The 23,186-nt window shown below is 41.0% G+C and overlaps 1 long non-coding RNA gene across 1 annotated transcript; it reads left to right on the top strand.

Moving 5' to 3' along the window:
* The first annotated feature begins 13,655 nt into the window (after nt 1-13,655).
* Nucleotides 13,656-17,359, top strand: LOC117516491. The gene is made up of 3 exons (XR_004562428.1): nt 13,656-13,665; nt 13,696-13,701; nt 17,276-17,359. It is a non-coding gene; the product is annotated as an uncharacterized LOC117516491 (long non-coding RNA).
* The last annotated feature ends 5,827 nt before the right edge of the window (nt 17,360-23,186 follow it).

Consider the following 23,186-nt stretch of genomic DNA (forward strand, 5'->3'; position numbering starts at 1 on the left):
AGAATTTTGTGTTCTCATGGTCCTGAGAGTCCTTCAGGTGCCTTTTGTCAAACCCCAGGTGGGCTGCATGTGCCTTTTACTAAGGAGTGGCTTCCGTCTGGCCACTCTACCATACAGGCCTGATTGGTGGATTGCTGCAGAGATGGTTGTCCTTCTGGAAGGTTCTCCTCTCTCCACAGAGGAATGCTGGAGTTCTGACAGAGTGACCATCGGGTTCTTGGTCACCTCAAAGAGTAAGGTCCTTCTCCCCCGATCGATCATTTTTGACGGGCGTCCTGCTCTAGGAAGAGTCCTGGTGGATCTGAACCTGTTGCATTTACAGATGATGGCGGTCACTGTGCTCACTGGGACCTTCAAAGCAAAAGAAATGTTTCTGTACACTTCCTCAGATTTGTGCCTCGAGACAATCCTGTCTCAGAGGTCTACAGGTAATTCCTTTGACTTCATGCTTGGTTTGTGCTCTGACTGTCAATTGTGGGACCTTATATGTAGACAGGTGTGTGTCCTCCCAGATCATGTCCAATCAGCTGAATTTATCCCAGGTGGACTCCATTGAAGCTGTAGAAACATCTCAAGGGTGATCAGTGGAAACAGGAGGCACCTGAGCTCAATTGTGAGCTTCATGGCAAAGGCTGTGAATAGTTATGTACATGTGGTTTCTTTTCTTTCTTTTTTTTTTATAAATTCATACAAATAAAGCTGTAACATAACAAAATGTGTAAAAAGTGAAGTGTTTTCTGGATGGACGTACAGAGACATCCTGGATGAAACCTGCTCCCACAGCGCACTTGACCTCAAGTTGGTGCGATGGTTCTTGTTTCAGTAGGACAATGACCCTAAAGCACACAGCCAACATATCAAAGGAGTGGCTTCAGGACAACTCTGTGAATGTCCTTGAGTGGCCCAGCCAGACTCCAGACATGAATCCAATGGATCATCTCTGGAAAGATCTGAAAATGGCTGTGCGCCGACGCTCCCCATCCAACCTGATGGAGCTTGAGAGGTGCTGCAAAGCGGAATGGACCAAACTGCCCAAAGATAGGTGCACCAAGCTTGTGGCATCATATCAAGAAGACTTGAGGCTGTAATTGCTGCCAAAGGTGCAACAACAAAGTATTGAGCAAAGGGTGTGAAACCTTTGTACGCGTGATTTCTTAATTGTTGTTTTATTTAATTTTTAATACATTGCAAAATTAAAAAAAAAAAAACTTTTTTCATGTTGTCATTATGGAGTGTTGTCAGTAGAATTTGATGGCAAAAATGAGTTTACTCAAATTTGGAATAAGGCTGTAACATAAAATGTGGAAAAAGTGATACGTTGTGAATACTTTCTGGACGCACCGTAAATTCGTCCACTTGGGCAAAAACTCTTCCTTGACGCAAAGAGGACAATCCAGCCTTTTTTGACAGATGACCAGGGGCTCAGATGTGTAGGTGCTGATCCTACAGTCACTTCATATTTGGCCTCATCAGAGATGAAGCCATGCATGATTTTCTGTCTTCACTCTCATTCTGCTAATTTTTCAAACAGGATTCTGCACAAAGCAGTCATGATAAACGGCCGCAAGCACTCGGGGGCTTGATTAATGTCAAAGAAAAAGGTGGTCGTGACCTTTAATGTCCTGATGGAAGGACATTGGCTCCATTTTCTCATCTGGATTTGGGACTGTTGTTGAATCACAGGGCCCAGAGACGGACACGTTTTAATCTTTCTGTCCTCAGATGTCTCAGGATGTATATTCTCACACAGTTACAGTAAACGTGCACATTCTGATGGTACATGATTGTTTCCACAGTGCGTCCTTGTTTCCAGGCCAGCACCTGGCTGGGGTTGTGTTTTTGCTGAATGCGGTACAGTAGATGAGTTTCTGCCCTTGAGGCCCTCAGACATGCAGAATACTGAGCTGTGCACATTTAGGTTGACACATTAGTTTACATTTGGTTTGACACCACAATAGAAGGGATCAACATCACCCGCAGTAACGGCCGCTGCTTTCAGGACTGGTTTGTCTAAACCTTGACCCCCGTGGGACCTGCCTGAGAATTTACAGCCTCCGTTGTCGGAACACGAGGTAAGTCAGTGAAACACGAATTCATATTTAGCAACTAAAGCAGAAATAAGCCCACAGGAAAAGTCTGCTTCCAAATTAGTGACCACTGAAGGTGTATTACGGAACACCACGGAATCAGGGTTCAAGTGTCAATTCACCACAAACCATCTCAGAAATTACCTGGGGGGGGGGCGGAGGGAAACAGATAGAGAGAAAGAGAGAGAAACATAGGACACAGAAATCAAATGCCTGTTTTTGGCAGATGACCTGGTGTTGCTGTCTCCAACCAACAACAACTTGACCTTCTATATGTTTACATGCCGTTAATATTCAGGTTAAGGTCAATATTCTGGTTTCTGAATCATTCGGAATAACCCGTTTACAATGATGACCCGTTACATGTAAACGGGTCATCATTTGGAATATCCCCATCTAAACAGCGACGTACGTCTTCCACCAGCGCTTGATTTAGTCTGGCATTCGTGCAAATCATGCTTCGCGTAACTTTTCGGCCACCTTCTTGTGAATGTCGCTATCCCCGTACTTTATACTGTCAATAACAGACATTATATTCATGTCTTTCACGATACTAATGAAGTACAGTGGTCCCCTCGTTTATCGCGGGAATTATGTTCTAAAATAACCCACAATAGGCGAAATCTGTGAAGTAGTCAGTGTTATTTTTTTTTACAATTATTATAGATGTTTTAAGGCTGTAAAACCCATCACTACACACTTTATACACTTTTCTCAAACAGGCATTAACATGTTCTCACTTTTCTCTCCTGTGTAAACACTCTCTTTTTTTCTTCTGGGTGAGAAGATTATAAACAGACAACGCAGAACACAAATGCCGCTGTGCTCCCCTTTACTCACTACCTCCGGTGGTACGGATGCGGGACCCGTAAAGAATCCAAGTCATGGCCATGGAGCTCTGCGGCTGCGGTGCACCGAATCCCTGCAGCACTGTGGATTTTTCCGCCAAGAAAGAATCTAGCAGAGCGCTCCGCATCAAAACAGCGAGCGTAGTCTCTGGACCTGTTACCAGAGTTGGCACAGCTCCGCACAGTGGGGGGGGTGGTGTGAGTGGCCCGCTGCGGCGTTTACCGAGCCCGCAGACTCAGTAAGCACATCGGAGGCAGTGAGAGCAATCGTGGTGATGCCGGCCGGTGCCGCGACCGGCCCGCCTGATAAGGACGCAGAACACAATATGCTGTTTACATCTGCTTCTGTGGTGTCCGGTGAGTTGCGAACGCTGCATACAAGTAGTTGCCGTACTCAAAAGACCAAGATTCCTTGCGGATAGGACATGCGCAGAACACAAAATAATGTTCCTTTCTATGGGGAAATTCCAATGTGCGTTTATATGACCTGATATTCGGGTTAGAAAAGGAGTAACCCAGGGGTCATATTCGGGTTTTTAAAAAAACGGAATATGAGTATATTCAGGTTTTTGCGGGTGTTTACATGGCCATCACAACTGGGTTATTGCTAATATTCCGGTTATGAAAGGGTTATGAAAGGGTTATTGGCTGCATGTAAACGTAGTCACAGTTTCTCCCCAAACCTGGGCCTCAACAGTGAATCTAACCAAGACAAAAGGATGACATTCCAAAAAGGACCTAGCCTCCAGTCACACAAATATAATTCCTTCCTAGATCAGATGGTCCTAGAACACTAAACAAATCTACACCTACCTCGGAATAAACATCAGCACCACAGGCAACTTCAACAAAGCTGTAAATGACGTGAAAGATGAGGCAAGAAGGGTTTTTATGACATCAAGTCGATATCCCAATTCAAATCTGCCTCCAAATATTGGACTCTGTCATGGAACCCATTTCTCTTCATGTTTGTGAGGTCTGGGATCCGCTCGCCAACCAAGACTTTACAAAATGGGACAAACACCAAATTGAGACTCTGCATGCAGAATTCTGCATCCATCGTCCGTGTCCAACGGACAACACAGAACAACGCATGCAGAGCAGAATTAGGATGATACCCACTAATTATTAAAGTTCAAAAGAGAGCAATTAAATTTTATGACCAACTTAAAAGTAGTGACCCCAGTACGCTCCATAACAAAGCCCTGATCCACAGAGAGACTGTAGAGAGATGCCCCCTCAGCCAGCTGGTTCTGGGACTCTGTACACAAATACAAACCCTGTTAGACTAAACAAAATTATAAGAAAACAAAAAGAAAACTATGTGACACATTGCAAAAACAAAAACAAAAACCAGACTAAATTGGAATGCTATTTGTCCACAAAAATACTCACAAAAATATTCAGATGTATCAAAGTGTGTGTAGGCATGAATCCACGCATGTTCCGTTTGTACATCCCACTGAATGTGGCCCCTGGCCACACCCATTTAAATATGCAATTTCATGTAAATAGGCCCTTTGAGCAGGGATTCCCCACGACAACATGAACATAGGAAGGAAATTATACTACGGATGACTGGAAATGGCGTGGAGACATGCAGGAATAGTTTATTTGGTACGCTGTTAAACGGATTAATCATGAAACGAGAAAAATGTTTGTGGAAGCTACGGAGCGTGTGTGTGTGAGGCTGACAGCTGTGAGTTTAAACAGATGAGGTGCACCGCCACTGACCGTGTAACATCACAACTTACACACGCCTTTATTGACAAATACTGAACACAGAAGCTCTGCAGTTCTCACCATCAAGCAAAAAAAGAGACAATAATAATAACAACAATAAAAAAAACATATTTGATTGCGCACATGCCAAAATGTGGCCGCGCTGGTTTACGTTTGGATCAATTACATGAAAAAAAAATTACATTTTTTTTTTTTTCCAGCTTGCACTCGGCCGAGACGGACGCACTTTTCTCTTCTCCCTCCCTCCTTATCTTTCCTGCTTCTGTGGCATGTTGTCTGTGAGGCTGCAGCTTTGCTCTTCTGGAAAACGACAAAAATGGATCTGTTAAAATGGTCTCTGAACGCAATTGACACTAATTTTTCTACAAGACATTCGGGGGAGGAGGACCCGACCTGTCCTGCCAGGACGCATGTGATGGGTTACGTGATGGACTCGTGGAGGAGATGGCAGGTCATGTGCCTTTACATGCTTTCTGTGGAGACGTTGAAGATGTGTATATATTCGGCTTGGTGGTGACCGTCTTTCTGCTGTGTGGAGCGGGCATGGTGCTGGTCTACCGAAAAATCAACAAAGTGGAAGCAGCTTTGATTGGGCCTTCCAGGCTGCCCTACATGATTGATTCGATTGGGAAGGCAGTGGCTGCACAGTCGGCGTGTGTTACCCGCATGCTGGAAAACATCTCGGGTAGGATTGCAGCTCTGGAAACCCGCTTTGACCGTCTGTGAAGACCACATTCTACATTCAGATGCATTGAGAGCCACTCTGTTCTCAGAACTGTGGAATCTTTCAGGCGTCTGCTAATCTGGTTATTCATTTGGCCTCCCCAACACAGCTGCACTTCAAGGTCGCTGTGATAAAAAAACCTCCTCAGAAGATCAACACTTAAGCCTCGCTCCCTGGTCATCCCCCCTCCCCCCAGCTTTTCCAGCTCTGACGTTGACTGTGGACAGTGGACTGCTCAGGGGCTGAGCCCCCTCCCCCTCCAGGATTGTCGGACAAGGCCATTGACGTCGCCAAATAGGCTGCCTCCAGAGTGTTCTGATAAACTGGACCTTCAAATCTCAGTTGTCGTCCTGCGTCCTTGTTTTGTCTGTGTGATTATTGTTTTTTCTGTGCTGATGGGGATTTTTTTCCTCATTGCTGCTGTGTAACGCAGCGGCTATGAGGGTTTTTTTTTTCTCCTTTTCCGTCCTGTTTTGCTTTTCAATATATGTTTAGGTACCCGGGCCGGCCTATGTGTGTTGTGTGTTATGTGTGTGTCGTTTGTTATGGGTCGGTCTTGGTTTGCTCAGCCCTGCTGTTGACCAAGGCAGGGATGTACATCTGGAGCTGGTCCCCGGGCGCCTAATGGCGACTTCTGCTCCTACTGGCAGTTAGGATGGGTTAATGCAGTAGACACATTTCATTGTGCAGGGAACATGTTCTTCTGTGCATATGACAATAAAATTCTTTTGAATCCTTTGAATCCTTTGAATTGAATCCTTGAACACACTATTTACACAGAAAGCAGCAGCCATCGTGCACTGTGCCAGACACCAACCAGCCTGATGCGCATTTGCGCATCACATGCAATGTGAACATGTGCAGTCAATAGCTCTGATCACATGGAAACCAGTTCTTTCCGCAAATGTTACTTTAATGTTGGAATGTGATGTACCTGGATGACATTTGGATGATTGTGTTCCACTCAGTGGGCTCAGCTCAGCTCAAGGTTGACTGGCACACTCCTGACTGATCGCCAGCTCACGCTGGAATGTCCCTGTTTCCAGGAGCCCAGCACGGTCAGCACCTCGGTGGGCACAGACAACCCCTGGCTCCTCACGGTATTGTGTTTATGAGCCAATTATTGCCATTTGCAAGTAAATCCTCACATTCCCTGAATTCACTCATGTCAGATTGCACCATTTGCAATTCCTCTGACGCTAACGCAAACCATTGTTATAGCACCATTTTACACATCACTTTGCGCGTGCTTATTATATCCATCCACATAATTGCAAACACATGGGTGTGTTAAATGTTCATTAGTGTGTCTCTGATGTGCACATCACTCTGATGACTTCATGTTTTCACACTTTTAATGTCTCCCAGCATCACCTCTACGTGTCCACAGAGGAACAATAGCTGTTGAAATGTGTGTACACCAGTCAGGATTCTTGTGTCATTTCACTTTTGATACATCTGAATGTTGGCGTGGAGACGGACGTACACCAGGTTTTTGTGCTGAGCAAACTTTGTACATGAGGCTTCTGGACTTTGGCACTACCTCGTAGTTATAACACTTTGAGGCAGCCCATTAAGCTAAGAAGTCAAGTGGAGGAGCGTGGTGCGAGGTCTCTCTGGACCCTCTCTTGGTATGGCTGGTGTAACTTGGTGAAAAGTGAGCAGTTACTTTGAGTACTACTTTCATTATGAGGGAACATTAACATGTGACGTTGTAGTCATGATGCTTGTTTTCCTGCACGTGTTCTATATGCTTTATTTCTGAGGACTCCAAAGAATAGGAGAGGCCACATGGATGCCCATGTATCACCCAGCTGCAGAAGATACAAGGGCAAATATCAGGAGGTAAGGATGGGCTGCAGGCCTGCCTGGGAGGTTTGTTTTGAAAATTAATCTTTGAAAAATCTGGTGCTGAACCCAAATTCTGTATTCGGTTAAGAAATAGAAGAGGTAAGTCTAGTATACAGGCACAGAGGACCACTGGTGCCGATGATCATACCTGGATTCTGTAGAGTGAAGTGGACAAGAGTCTCTGACTCTCCCTGCACGAGATGCCAGTCCATCACAGGTTAATTCCCCAGTCAAGGCCAGTACCCATGTACAACACGGTGGACTGGGACAATGCAGATGAAGAGTTTTTACCAAGGACATGAGCAGGTAGCTTGACCAGGAATCAATCTCAAGCCTACATATTTGTAGTTCCACTCTTTATGAAAACAAAGGACCTGCTCGACACTCATCAACATAAATCTCCTAAATACAATAAAATCTGTTCTCTCCATTTAATCCACACTGATTATACATTGTAGTTAGACCTCTAGGATCATTGGGTAACCACAGTCCAGCAGATAGTCACCTAGACCAGGTCTACAGTCACTGCTATGAGAAGCAGGATCTTAATCTGTCTTTTTAAAGAGTGGGACAAACCCACACAGACACGGGGAGAACATACAAACTCCACACAGAGAGGAACTCCTCATTTATTATGGAACTGGACCCAAGAGAGCCAGTCACTGCACCGCATTGTTCCTCTGTTCCTGTATTTCTCAAGTAGACGTGTTGGTAGAATAAGTAATATATTTTGCATGTAAATGAACTGCATTATATCGCACTTTTTCATCTGCATCAGACGCTCAAAGCGCTTTACAATTATGCCTCACATTCACCCATTCACACAAACACACTCACACACTGATGTGCATCATGATGTTTGTTCCTTACGTTATTCAGTGTTTGCGGAAAGTAAACCTCCACAATTATACATACTGTGTATTTTTTCTTGCCATCATGAACACAAGGTCTCATGCCTGAAGTCGTGCTGAATACTCACACGACTTTTCTGCCAGTGGCTTTTTTTTTAACCTGAATTCCTCCAGCAGGGGCGGCGGTTAGATTTCAGATGTCAGGTTCTAATATGACATCACAGATTTACGACCGTGTAAGGACAGTAAAGATATCGGGCCCCTGGGACATGAACACCTAAACATCTACTGGTGTATCAACCCCAGAACTCTGGAATTGTTTCACTTGTATTGGATTTGATTAAACCTGATAAAATTGATTGATTTTCAAATGGGTCACATTAAAGGGACAGAACTGGGAACATTATCATTCCATGTTAGTGCCCCAACATCCTGGAGTGAACTACAAAACCTGTTAAAACGTAGTGCTGCTGGACCTGATCTTGCTACTGCTTACTGACAGGTATATTCTGTTAATTATAATGTATTATCGTTTGTTGTTTATAATAAATAAACACAAAGTGAACTGTTAAACATTTGAAATATAGCCACCATTTATGATGATCTTTTTTTTTGTTGTTATAAATTCTATTTATGTGGAGGGAGCGGCCTTTGTGCTGCCGGAACAGCAGCCTGGGAATTTGCTTATTGCTTATACATGTGTTGGACTGGCGTCCCGTCCAATGGAAGTTGTAGATCCACTTTACACTATGATAAGACATACGACGGGCAACTGAAAACCCGGATAAATTCCAGCGCAGTTCACCATTTTATTGTATTCTTAGAAACCAACATTTCTCAACTTTGCCTTCAGTGAGTCAAAACGTCACATATTCTAGAGAAATCTTGGTTTCTCCAAATGCAAAAGATGGAGAACCACGCCCTACTTTTACTAGGTCAGGCTCAAAACTTCTCAATCACGCCTTGTACTTCTTCCAAATGATGGGCCAGTGGCGATCAGTGGAGGTCGTGTACAGTAACTGAGGACTCACTATACACCAACAAAGTGACTATTATACTATAGATTATTGGGCAAGTCAAAGAGTACATCTAATCTGTACTCAAGAAGTCGTGATGATGTCGGTTATCAGTGGTGCAATACGTCTCTCATTGACACCTTTACGGTGTCAAAGCTCGCATGTAATCATGTTCTCTCTGGGGAGGCCAAGATTTTGTTGTCAGTGTAAACAAGCGTTTGTGGCAATTTGTTTGCAACATTGCGTCGTTATCATCATCATCATCATCATCATCATCATCATCTATTTTATTTGAGCAGAGGATAAGAAATACAGAAAACAGAAAAAAAAAAAAAACAGAAAAACAATTTAACAATAACATAAAAAAACAAAAAAACTGAATTTACTATTAACTCAGGACATTGAATCTGCTCAAAAAGGAGTGGGAGGAAGAAACGTATTTAATCCCACCCCTTATTCAAATTTAACATAAAGTGGCAATAGCTGCTTCCCGTCAATTAGATAGAAAATTAAGAAAATAATACATTGAAAATACGTGTAAATTCCCACAATAGTACCACAGCAGCAAGAAACATACCAATATAATAAACAAGCGACAAGCACATAACAACAATGGTAAGAAAATCAACGATACCATTACGGCAAGAAAACAAACATATGATGCTCATACCAACAATGGTAAGAAAACACAATACCATTACGGTAGAAAGCAAACATATAAAAACATACCAACCAATGATAAGAGACAACAATACCATTATGAATGAAGAACCAAACATATGAAAGAAAGAAACATATAATGCACAAACCAACAATTGTGATACAGAGTCATGAGCCATGAATGTAAAATGGCTTTTATTGTTAAGTCTCAATCATTCTATACCGATCCCAGACCCTCTGTTTATAATGTGACCTTGAATTCATGAATGCTTTGGCATTGCTTGAGTCTGACGTCCAAACCATTCCATAACTTTGCTCCACAGACAGACACACAAAAAAATTTTCTGAGTGGTTCTAACTTTAATAATGTGAATTTGGCAAAACCTCTAAGATATGAACACACTCTTTAACTGAGAAGAACTTTAGAATGTTACTTGGCAGTGAGTTGTTAATACCTTAAATAAAATCTGTAATGTAGAATATTTTACAAGATCATGAAATTTAAGCAATTTTGATTGCATAAAAAGATTATTGCTATGTTCTAAAATCCAACTTTATGTATGATCCTTATTGCTCGTTTTTGTAGTATAATAGTGGTTGTGTTGAACATTGATAGTTGTTACCCCCACTTCAACACAATATGTTAAGTATGGGAGAACTAAAGAACAGTATAATGTACGGAGTGCATTATGATCAAGAAATTGCTTTACCTTATTCATAATAGAGAGGCTTTTTGAAATTTCATTTTATGTGTCTGATGTGGGCTTTCCATGTTAATTTACTGTCTATTATTACTCCTAAAAATTTGTTTTCAGCTGAGTTTTCAATTTGGACACTGTCTATACATATTTGTAATTTAGATTTAACCTTATAATTACCAAATATCATTGCTTTTGTTTTATTTAAATTTAATGATAATTTGGTTACTGTCCATCCATTTTTTATTTACTTAGTTCGTCATTTACAGTATTTATAAGTTCATTGTAATTATCACTACTGTAAATATATTTGTATCATCAGCGAATAATATTAGTTTCAATGATCTAGATGCATTAAAAATGTCATTAATATACATATTAAACAATTTGGGACCCAACACTGCCCCCTGGGGGACACCACAAGCAATGCCAAGACATTCAGATTTGTAATTTCCCATTTCCACGTATTGGACCCTATCTGTAAGATAACTTTTTATCCAATTTCCTGCAACTCCTCTGATACCATAATTCTCTAATTTGTTGATTAAAATTAGAATGGTTAATTGTATCAAATGCTTTTTTAAGATCAATGAATATTCCAAAAGCATATCTTTTTCTGTCCAATGCATTAGTAATTTCTTCTATTGCCTCAATAACAGCCAGTGAAGTGGTTCTTTTCTTTCTAAACCATATTGACCTTCGTTTATTAACTGATATTTTTCTATGAATTTTTCCAAACGAGAGTCAAACAATTTTTCTAGGATTTTTGAAAAACTGTGGGAGTAAAGAAATTGGTCTATAATTGGTAAAAATATGTTTGTTGTCATTTTGTACAGTGGTATAACTTTTGCAATTTTCATTTTTTTCCGGAACACATCCAGTTTGGAATGACAAATTACAGATATAGGTCAGAGGTTTGAAATGTTTGTTGATGACTTTTTTGACTAATACCATGTCTATATCGTGACTAGTCTGTAGACAGTTTGTTTCTGCATTTATTAACAATGTCTTTTATTTCCTGTTCATTTGTTTGCTGAAAGAAAAATTGAATTTATGTTTCTTTTATAGTTTCATTAGACTGCTGAATTCCTGGATTTGGATTTCAGCTGCCAAATCAGGGCCATACATGTACAAAAAATTTATTAAAACCATTCACTATATTATTCATGTTGTAATCATGAACATTTTTATCAATAAAATATCTGGATATCTTGTATTGGAAGATCCTGGTTAAATTAGGTTGTTCAAATGTTTCCAAGTTTCTTTGATGGTTGTTTTTATTTTTTGTAGAATTTCATCATAGTACAACTTTTTACTTATTCGGATGACTTCTGTTAATTTGTTTTTATATACTTTATATCTTATTTCAGCTTCTTTTGTTTTTGAATTAATAATTTTTTATAAAGGCTGTTTTTTTTTGCAGGCTTTTATATTCCTTTAGTTAGCAAGGACATTTATTGTATCTTTTATTTTATAGTATCTTTAAGGGGGACAATTTTTTTATACAACGTGCAGAAAATATCTATAAAATTGCTATATGCACCATCTACATCTGACTCACTGTAGACTGTACTCCAGTCTTGTATACTTAAACTGCTGTTGAAGGCATTTATTGTGTTTCTTCTGTTCTTATTCGTTTATTGACTACTTCTCTGTCATGATTAGTTTTTTTAAGGTCACAGTCATAAACAATAAAAACAGGTAAGTGATCAGTGATATCACATATGAACAGGCCACTTATAACTTGATTTCAATAATATTCGTAAAGATATTATCGATTATTGTGGCACTGTGAGATGTTATTCTACTTGGTTTTGTAATTGCTGGATAAGGGACATACTATACATTGTGTCAGAAAAAAGCATCTATTGATTTCAGTTTTTCAGGATTCAAAAGATCTATAATTAAATCCCCACAGACAAATATATTTTAGTACTTATTTCCGAGAACATTTTTTCCATTTGTTCATTAAAAATGTCAATACTTGAACCAGGTGACCGATATACACAACTTACATAATATTTTTCCTCTTTGTTGTCTATTTCGACTGTCAGACATTCCATTACTCCATCTATTGTTACTGACATACTTTCTACAACCGTAAACTGAATTGTTTTATGAATATATAATGCAACACCACCTCCTGTTTTGTATTTCCTGTTTACATAATGCAACTCATAATCTTCTAAATCAAAATCAATACCTTTTTCCTTTTGTAACCAGGATTCTGATATGGCAATAATACTAAATGGGTGATATAAACTGTTGCAAATATTCCTTTATTAGAGTTAAATTAGTGTACAAACTTCGGCTGTTGAAATGTATGATTGACAATTTGTCGTCCGAAGTCGTAACATTTGTATACTGGTCTTATGTATAGTAATCACAGTTCATATTTATTGAAACAAGAAGGTTGTTGACCGGGTCAGTTTCATTTTCCTGATCTTGTGTGTTGTGCTCAGTATATTTAAATGGTTCCAGTTCCTTTGTTTAAATTGTAAGATCTCTGTAACAAATCTGTATCTTGTTGTTCGTTGGTGTGAATATGTTTGTTGTAATGTTCATGGTGGTGTATAGAGTCTCACATTGTTACCTTTATCTTTCAGTTATATTTGTCAAGCTCTTCTATATTTCTCACCACCATAACTTTTGCTTCTTCTGTGTAGCCATTCAGTTTGATGAGAATCCTACAATTTGTTACCCACGTTTGCTGAATTCTTTGCTGTTTCTTTAGGTTTCTTGCTTTCCTTGGCTATATCGGCATTCTTTTGGTTAGTGATCATTCATGATACATTTGGTCCTTTTAGTTTGAATCTTTGCTTCAAGAGTGCCCTTTTGTTTCTTCTGTTGCAAATCTTACGATGACGTTTGGCCTCTCTCCGGTTTGTCTCAGAGTGTGACACGCCTCAATGTAGCTCCAGGTCCAACTCTATCCCTCTACTCTGGAGGTAGGATTGCCACCTGTTGCTCCACAGAGAGCGTCTCCTGCTCACTGGGCTCCTCACCACACCAAACAACCGAACCCGAGTTAGCCTTTGGATTCCTGAGATGACCACATCGTTCATACGAGAATGTGCTCCATTCCTCCACTCGCTGCTCCAGCTCTGTGATGCGCCGGTTTTTCTCCTCATTCTGGAGGCGCAGCTGTTTAACCTCCTCCAAAAGTTCCAAGAGCTGTGTCTGCTGCGTTTTGACAGCAGACACATCCTCAGCAGAGAGTCAAGTGACTCTGTTCAAGTCTCCGTAGTTTCAATTTGGACGGCATCTTGTTAATAACTCCAACCTTACTTCAAGACAATTCCTCTTGTATTTCCTCACAGGTTTGGCATCCTGCTCAGTCCTGTCTCTGCCGGGGTTTTTATGGCTGTTAGTGCCGCTTCAGTCACTTTTCCCAGCCGGTATTAACTTTGGACACTTGACTTGGCTAACTAGCGTGTAGCCCCGTTAGCTCGCAGTTAACCTCAGCTCCACTCCTTCCTCCGGGCTTCTTCTCAAAACTGCCTCTACAAAGAAGCTGCGACTCTGCTTAGAAAACTGGTCCTCTGCTTAGAAGACTGGTCCCATCTGTGTTGCATGGCATCGACCAACTTCTGGCACCAAACAAAAACAAAAAGAGTTATGGAGATGAGTTCAACCAAAATATGTATTTAGGTGTTTAACTAAGATAACTGTGAGTCTTTAATTTGAGTTTTATAGAAAAAAAAAAAAAGCGTGTTGCTGTTAGGGTTGTGTGTCAGGAACCGGTTCTTTCGGGTATCCTTAATGATTCAATCCATTGACACCAATAGCCTTTGTGATTAACGATTCCCTTATCAGTACTTCAGGGTGGCCGTTGTTTTGGGGGTGTTTGTCAGGAAAATGATCATTTCTCTACAATGATTACAGACCTTGCAGCGGGTCTGTAATCAACTGTTTCTGCAGCGTAGCTTTGCTTTGAACCTTGAACCAATGAAGCAGTGCTTCGATCTTTGATCTGCTGCTTCATTGGTTCTTTGTTTTATTTCTCTTTATCTTAATTTTTACCCGCTAAAACCCTAAAGAGCATATGTCTGTGAGTAATATTTACCTTTTTTAAGTTAAACTGGCCTGTTATGGTCTGCTGAAACAGTTGATAGATGTATTTTATAACTTGTATTTTATGTATTTTATAACTTAAAAACGGGACTGATGCTAACACGTTAGCATGTCTATGGCATTTTCAATGTTTAAGTTAGCATTAAGCTGAGCCATTATCAAGCCTCCCTCCCCAGCACGCAAAGGATTCTGGGATACTCTAAAACCGTGAATAGAATCCCATCATCCTGACAATTAGAAATTGTTCGCATTTAGGAGCCGCTACACGTACACAGCTTTGTGCGTGTCTCCTGTAATAATATCACGTCTGCTCTGATCTTTGGAGTGCGGCAGCTGTGCTCCTTGTCCTCGCTCTGAGTGTGGGCTCAGTAATTGAAGAACTGAGGTGGTTCTACAGCAGGGGTCTGGATCAAATCAAAATTACAAATATTCTCCGAGGAAAACGGCATCCTTGGAAGGGTTTTATTTGCTGGTAAAATTGGGAAAAACAAACCATTTCTACCGGGAAGGAAAACTGTCTTCAGCAAGCCAGTGGAGCGTCCAGATGTGCATTTGGCTAGAAACATGTCGCCATAGCATGTGCCTAAAACGTTTATTCTGCAAGCTAACCATATGCTATGGTGTGTTGTTTTTCGCTCTGTGCTGCAGTAGTCCTTCCAGTTTTTTGATTTTTTTTTTCATGTCCCAGAAACATTGGTGGTACCACACTTCCTTTTATAAAAATTGCTAGCTTTAGCCTTGTCATTTATACAGCTACAGTAGTTTCACATTCCAACATTTTTTATAAGTTTTTTAACCAATGCAGTCTCACACCAGGTCATCACATGATGTGTGTAGCAAAATAGATTAGATGCAGCGGCTCTGTGCTCTCACTTTCAGTGCTTTTTTAAATTGTTTATTACTTATATTCCTAATCGTCTTAGCTACTTTCTGTTGAGCTAACACCGCCTACAACTGACACGATCTTTTTAAAATGGGAGTTTCGTGTGAGAGGAGTACTACAGTGGAGTCCTCTTGTTCATCCAACATCCCGGTGCACAAACAAGGGACCCTGGCTTTCTGTGGATCACCATCCCAACAAGAAGGAGGCGGAGGCGGCGCAAGGATGTAGAGGTCTCAGACTGACTGACGGTATCACAAGGATATCGTGACGGTATCACAAACTAATAGATTAAATCACTTTTCGTCACGTCATCAGAAACGCGTGAGATCGAACTTCCCCAAGAATCAAAGCATTAAACAAAATTAGCCAAAAAAAAACAAAGAATAAAAAAATGTCTCAAAGGTAAAAGTACATGAGAACAATGCACAAAAATCCCAAAGTAAAGAGCTGATAACACAGAAATAGGGTATGACTTATCAATGTGTTTTTCCTCTTCAAGGGGCATTTTGTTTTTTGACAGGTGCAACGTATCCTCCAGAAAATATGGTATATGTTGAATAAAATTTTGAAATAAAAAATCCTTGTATTTCTGACTTGTTTGTGCACTTTTGAAAGATTAGGTGTGGTTGTGATCATGTGGTTGGGTGAAGGTAGGGGTGGGGCGCGAGTGAGGGGGTGAGTAATTAATCTATGTGTGAGCAGGAGGTCCGGTCTCAAAGCCGCCCGCCCCTTTGAAAATGTCTTGCTACTGCCCTGTATTCCATTTTATATATATATATATATATATATATATATATAAACATTTATACGATACAAGCAGGGCCCCAACATGTCATTTGTCCGTGATTAAGATGACGTTTGCCTTCCCTTGTTTCCTGAAGAATCTTCTGCACCTGTCTCCAGCTGTGTCTTTGTCCAGCCGCATTAAGTGCAGGCCCAAAATGCGGCATTTTGACAGAAACTGGTAGGTGTTTCAGCGAAGCTGATGTGTTGACAGCAATGGGCATGTTGACAGATTGGCTCTGATTGGTTCATTGGGTTTAGGCAAAGCTTTGAAGGTCAGAGCAGCTGCATCTGAAACGTGCCCTGGACCATGACAAATTCACAGCAGAATTACTGATCTTTTTCCAAATCATAACTGTGCACGACTGGACATTTTTGCATTGATGCTTCCATACAAACATGTACTGTATCAGGCCGGCATAAATGAGCTACGGCTCACAGTTTGGTCAACTCATTTTAGGTTAATCTTCTCACCAGAGGATGGCACGAATGACCAGACATGAGATGTACCTGAAGAAGACTTGTACACAATTATAATCTATTTTAAGAATTAGGTCAGACGTGTGTCGAATTCATCTGTTTTGCATAAAGACCATGTTAAAATTTGCTATTCGTTGGCGATTGAGGGACCTTTCAACCAGGAATCCAAAGCAAACCCAAGCGTGTCACATGGTCCACTTTCATATGCAGCAAAAACTGGAAGGTTAAAAGCATTTCAGTTGATTTTACCGGTATTTAATAGTCTTGGTGTTAAATAACAGTTTTGGTGTTGTTTCTTTGGGCCAATCATGTCAACATTGACTCAGCTATCTACAATTGTAATTTAACTCTCTGAAGGTGTAATTTAACTCCATCCATGACCTGAGTGAGAAATGACAAGACATTTTGGATGGAACTGTAGTTTAAAGTCAGACTAAACACAACAAAACTTTGTTGGACAGCAGTAAGGAACATGTGTTGGTCAACCACACCACTGAACCACCTTGTGCCCTGGATTGCAACCACCTAAGCAGACAACCAGTCCAGCCTCACATATCTAAAACAACCACCTGACCAGGTGGAGTGTGAGCTTCCCATTAGCCTTCTCCAGCTACATGGTCTCCTCAACACTCAAGCACTAATGATCTGGATCATGCACAGACAAAGAGCCCACATGGTCAAAATGATAAAGTTGACACTCCCTCACAATGTGAGTGATACACCTCTATACTGACCATTTGACAAAAAGTCATTCCAGCTGTACCCAAGGATCCTCCAAAGAGACTTAATAACAAAGACATCCAATCATTGTCTTAGGTCACTGGTTAGTGTCCAGATCTCACAACCATCCAGTAAGACACAACACCAGCACCATTTAAAGACCTGGACCTTCGTTCACTTGCAAAAATATCAGCATCGCCAAACACCTCTGTCCAATGACATTGTGACTCCATGAGTTCTTCCCAGGCACTTCTCCAACTCAAAGGTCTAGAACCCAGAGACATCAGTGTCACTATGTCAGACCAAGGGAATGTCTCATAGATACAGATTCATTTCTGATGGACGGGTCCAAGAAGTCATTGAAAGACTGGATCTTAGTCTTGGTCTAGGATCATCATAAACCCAGACTCTCCGATTCCTCACTCAGCTTGTCAAGTGCTGTGATCAGGGTATCCATTGATTCCCCAAAGATCACAGCATCATCCTTGAAGTCAAGGTCAGTAAACCTTTGATCACCAGAATAAGACACCCGACACACTGGTTTCCACCACCTGATGCAACATCCAGTCCATCAGGGACTGAAAACGGCAGAAACCAGAACACACCCCTGACTAATGTTAGTTATCACTGAATCCACATTTTATCCTGATGCGGAAATTCACCAACACAACGAAACCAACCAGGCTACAAATCTACACACACATATACACACACATGACAAAGCTTAGCTATGTGCATCACGTGCTTTGACAAAGTTGACTGCGTTTCATGTTAATCATTTTGAAAGATTAACTTTTTGCACAGATGATAATAAAAGTGGATGAATTTGAAGAATGTGACTCCTGCGTTCAGACTCTGTGAACGACATGAGATGAGAATAACGGGCTGAAGGTCGGCACACGTCCCGAGCAGAATCAAAAGGGAATATCAACCTAAATAATGTCTGCAATAAATACGACTCCGCATTACTGTAAAGGGGCAATAAGTAAGATTTTACTGCCCATAGAGGAAAATGAGCACGATATATCTGCTGAGGATTTGATTGGGTTATTGATCAATACCAATGAATCAACACGGCTCACTGCAGCGTCCAAGAGTTCCTCTCTGTTTGGGAATTTCAGATTTCTGTTCATGAAATCAAAAGACGAAACCTGCTTTGTAATGAAGGACAATATGAGGGACTGAAGAGACAGTTTGACCTCAAAGCAAAAATAGTTTTATCGCCCCAAACCAGAAAAAGTTGATGATATGGAAAAATGCAAATTAAATTAATTAATTAATTAATTCACAATAATAAATAAATTAAAGAAATATACATTTTTAAATAAAAATATAAATGGAACATTATACATAAATAAAATTATTAATATAAAACTATAAATAAATGTATAAAAATAATAATTGATAACAATAACAATAACAATAATAATAATAATACTGATGCAGATGAAGAGTCTTGTCCAGGGTTACAGACAGGCAGCCTGGAGTTGAACCCCAGTCTATATTTTAGTAGTTTAACTCCCATCCCACCTGATCTCTCCAGAGTGTGGACAAAATCCTTTTGGACGTATTTTAAAGTAAACAATATTACAGGGAATTTCTTGACATTTTGTTCCTTGGCAACGATTTAATTAAATAATTTTGGCAATTATATGAGTCAGAAAAAAGGATATTTCATCTCAAAAATATGAAAGACATGCTCCTTTAATATCCGAGTCTGTGTCCTGCTATAAAACTGATTGCACCGAGTCACGGCTCATTTGGAAAATATGATAATATCTCTTCTTGTATGCACCTGACAAGCCTCCCACTAATTTGTTTTATGACTTATAGTTCTGCGATGCTTTGATAAGTTATGATAGTCACCAATCTTGGAACTTCTGGCAGCCCTGAAAGATATTATCAGTTGAAAGTCCTAGTGGAGGACAGGATTCCCAAAGGAATGAGCTGCAAAACAAGGTGTGTAATTACACACAATCAGCTTCTTCTTAATGACCTGGATGTTCAAAAGATTCACGAGTCTGAGCACAGATGATGATGAGCTCAGTGAAGATGTGTCTCCAGCAGAACCTACAGTCATGACGAGGCCTCCTGACCTTCTGCTCATGTCGTTGAAGTAATTGTGAGAGTCCACGCTGTTGGAAGAACCCTCACCGGGATTAACTTTGGGAAACACAACATCAGTTTTAATAGCCAGAGAAAACTTCAGTTTGAAGTCGGAAAACAGAACGAAATACAAATAATGTAGCTTCAGGAGCAACCCACATGTATGTGTTGCATTTTGTGGCAACATACAGTCAGGTATTTGGACACAACACAATTTCTGTTATTTTGCCACAGAAGATTTTAAACAGAACAATCAGATCACGCTTGAAGTGTCAACTTTTAGCTTTAATTCAAGGGGTTTAACAACAAAATATGGCATAAAAAATCTGGGAATTACAACCTTTTTTTTTTACACGCAGTCCCTCTATTTTCAGTGTTCTTCACTTGGACAAGCTAATTATTAGTTAGTAGGCTCGTCTTCCAAGGGAGGACTTCCAGGTATGTCCAACTGGGGATGAGACCAGAGGGAAGACCCAGGATGTGCTGGAGAGATTATATCTCCCAGCTGGCTTGGAAACATCTCAGGAACCCCCGGGAAGAGTGACAGGGCTTGTCCGAGGATTAGGGAAGTGCGGGATGAGCTGTTTGGTCTGCTGCCCCGTGATGCAGATCCAGATAACGGCAGAAAATGAGCAGAATGAATGACTAATTATTAAAAAGGATTAAATCATCACTTTTACAGCCAGTTTGCTTGGGAAAAGTCGGGGATGGACACAGGGACTTTTCCGAGTCACCACATACGTATGTCTTGTACTTCATTTACATCAATCATTAAGAAATACAAACAGTATGGGACTGTGTGGTAAATCTGCCAGGAGTCGGTGATTCTCAAAAATTGAGTGACCCCCACAAGAGGAAGACCCGTGAGGGAAGCCACCAAGACACGCAAGACACAGCTGAAGGAGCGACAGGCTCCTGCGACTGTGACGTGAAAATCTTTTATCTGTTGCATTGCCAGTTCTCCAGCATGACAGCTGAGTAAAATGGAAACAGATTTTCTTTACATTTTGCCAGAAGGCACATGGGTGACTAAAGCCTATATTTGATCTGTTTTCTTGTATGATGCCTCCTCCTGATACCAAAGTATCAGTAATAGGGTTAATTTACACAAGATTAGTAAACACAGACACCTTTGCTGTTTTCCTGATATTCTATCGTTTATTTATTCATCAATTGTGGGCATTTGTGATCCGATTTGCTGCACCTGGAATTCTGTTCATAGCTCACCTCGGCTGTTCTAAAAGCTTTTCAATGCATCTCAAACAATTTATGACCCTAAATACAAATATTTCACCTCAGCAGCGACGTACCAGCAGTAATCGAACACAGCAAACTTATAGAATCAACATTTGGCAGAAGCAAACGCAACAACAACAACAACAACAAAGTCCATTTTTGCAGCATGAAGGAAAAAAGAACGTTTGCCACGCTTGAAGTGGATTACAACAGTATGCAGATGATACAGTTCTAATGCTCGTAAGGCGTTATGAATTATTGCATGTGCACGGTGTGTGTTGTGTGTGTGTATGCACATCCAGTGAGCAGCATCACAGCCCTCAGTCTTTTCCTTGGCATTCAGCTCGGACCGCAAGGCACAGCGCTCGAGGTCTGTTTCATATTGTGAATTATTATTCCTGCTGGAATTGTGTTAGCGTGCGTTTGTGCATGGGCCTGTGTGTGTGCACGCGCCGCTGTCTGTGTGCAGTTTGTTATGAGAAAGGAAATGAACAGAGCAGAGTATTATTTCCCATCGACCACATCTAGAACTCATATTTTTCAATGCATTATTGAAACTGCATCTCCAATCACATTCCTTTGAAAGATGGGGGGGGGGGGGGGGGGGCAAGGTGGCTCTGCTTTTCAAAACAACAAGCCTTAAATGCAGTTGTGAGCACTCTGCTCACTGAATTTAAATACCTTTGGCATCATTGTGTGTTTTTTTTCCTCCTGTGTGTATACAAGCTGCAAGCAGTCACGCAGCTGTTTCCATGGCAATATCTATCTGTGTGAGGAATTCATTAACCCTTTCTTGCAGGAGTTCCATGTAGAAATCCCACGTAGAGCACAGACAGGAACAGAGGAAGAGAAGCTGCACGGCTATTTTAGATCGAATGCTATTTTCAAAAAATGCCACATGTGTTTTGTGTTTGCTGCAGACTCCACATCTGCTCTTTCAGCGACATCAAAGCCGCTGAAAGCTGTTACATCAGCTTTGACATTTTCATCGTCGCTGAATAAAAGCAGCAGGTTTTCGAATGCAATCAGAAGGTTATTTCATGAGGTAACCTCCTGACATTTTTGTTGCTGTTGTTGTTGTTGTTGTTCCGGTGGTAAGAATGAAGTCGGCCCCTTCCCTCGTCATCACAAACAAAAAAAAAAAGGAAAAAATGGAGATCACAGACAGCGTGCACGTGCATGCACATAGGTAAAGCCATCAGCGACTAAACGCTGCTGCGTCACAGACACGCTGCTTTTGTATTGATGAGCCGCTGAGAAGATTAACCTCCCGTCAGACCTTTACAAACGCTTAATTATTCATCATGATCATATCGATAAAAGCCACGAGGGTTGAGGTAAAAAAATAAATAAATGGAGCACACCACACACTCCATGAGTGAAATGCACTGAGAGTGGCAAAGGGTCCACGGGCAAGGTGTGGGACAGAATTAAAGATTCATATTAGTGTTTTGCCCTGTGTCAATAAGTATTTAGCATGAAGCGTTGAGCCGGGAACATGCTAATCCTGGAGGTAGCGAGGCGTGATTGAGACGTGCACTCCTCTGGTGTGGAGGACACATGAGTGTTCAGGTCAGTTAGCGGTGCTCCGCCTGCAGGGTGGTGCGCCTTCAGTGTCCTCGCATGAATAATGTGGTGCACACACGTCAGACAAAATGTGTCCTTTAATCTTTACAGCCTTTAATCTCACATTATGTCATAAAGGCTGTGCTTTAGTGAGCAATTGAACAGCAGAAATTACTTTAATGCACAAAGAAACACCATTTGGCTGATCTAAGGTCAGAAATCAAGCACATGCATGCAGAGTGCATCTGACCGTGTGATGCATCGCTGGACCGTCTTGTTTTTCTGCCCTGCAGAAAACTGAGGCAGCCACAGCGGCAGCATTAGCATGCAATTTCCTGCCTTCTTTTCTGCTTTCTATGGCTGGAGAGCAAACAGTGCTCCTCAGTATTTGGAGCATTGTGGTGCAGTTCAGCTTCAACGAGCAACACGCTGCCCTTTGATTGGGCTTTCCGCGGTAGCGTAGCAACAATTGCCTGGTAGCCTGCTTCCAGGCAGCGCTTCAGAGCCGTGTGCTGCATGTTCTCAAAGCCTTCACTGCAGTCAATGGGTAGCGTGTTTTGCACAGTAGTAGTATTTTTTTTTTTTTTTCCATTTTCTTAAAGCTACGTGGTTGTTGCAGGAAACAGGGAAGGTGAGGTTCTGCAGCGCTGCTTTGGGCTAATAAGATGGACTTCAGCTTGACAAAACCTGGCAGAAGGTTCTCGTATGACATCAGCTGAAGCTTGAAATTCATATACAGTGCACCACCTTTTTTTAAGGTTTGAAATCCCATGATCTGGTGACTTCCATCCAAAGCAAATGTAGTCCTGAAATGGCACATTTTAAGAATTCTGTGACATATGTCACAAACTGAAAGTCTT

The sequence above is a fragment of the Thalassophryne amazonica genome, chromosome 9 (assembly GCF_902500255.1).
Source record: "Thalassophryne amazonica chromosome 9, fThaAma1.1, whole genome shotgun sequence".
Taxonomy (NCBI): domain Eukaryota; kingdom Metazoa; phylum Chordata; class Actinopteri; order Batrachoidiformes; family Batrachoididae; genus Thalassophryne; species Thalassophryne amazonica.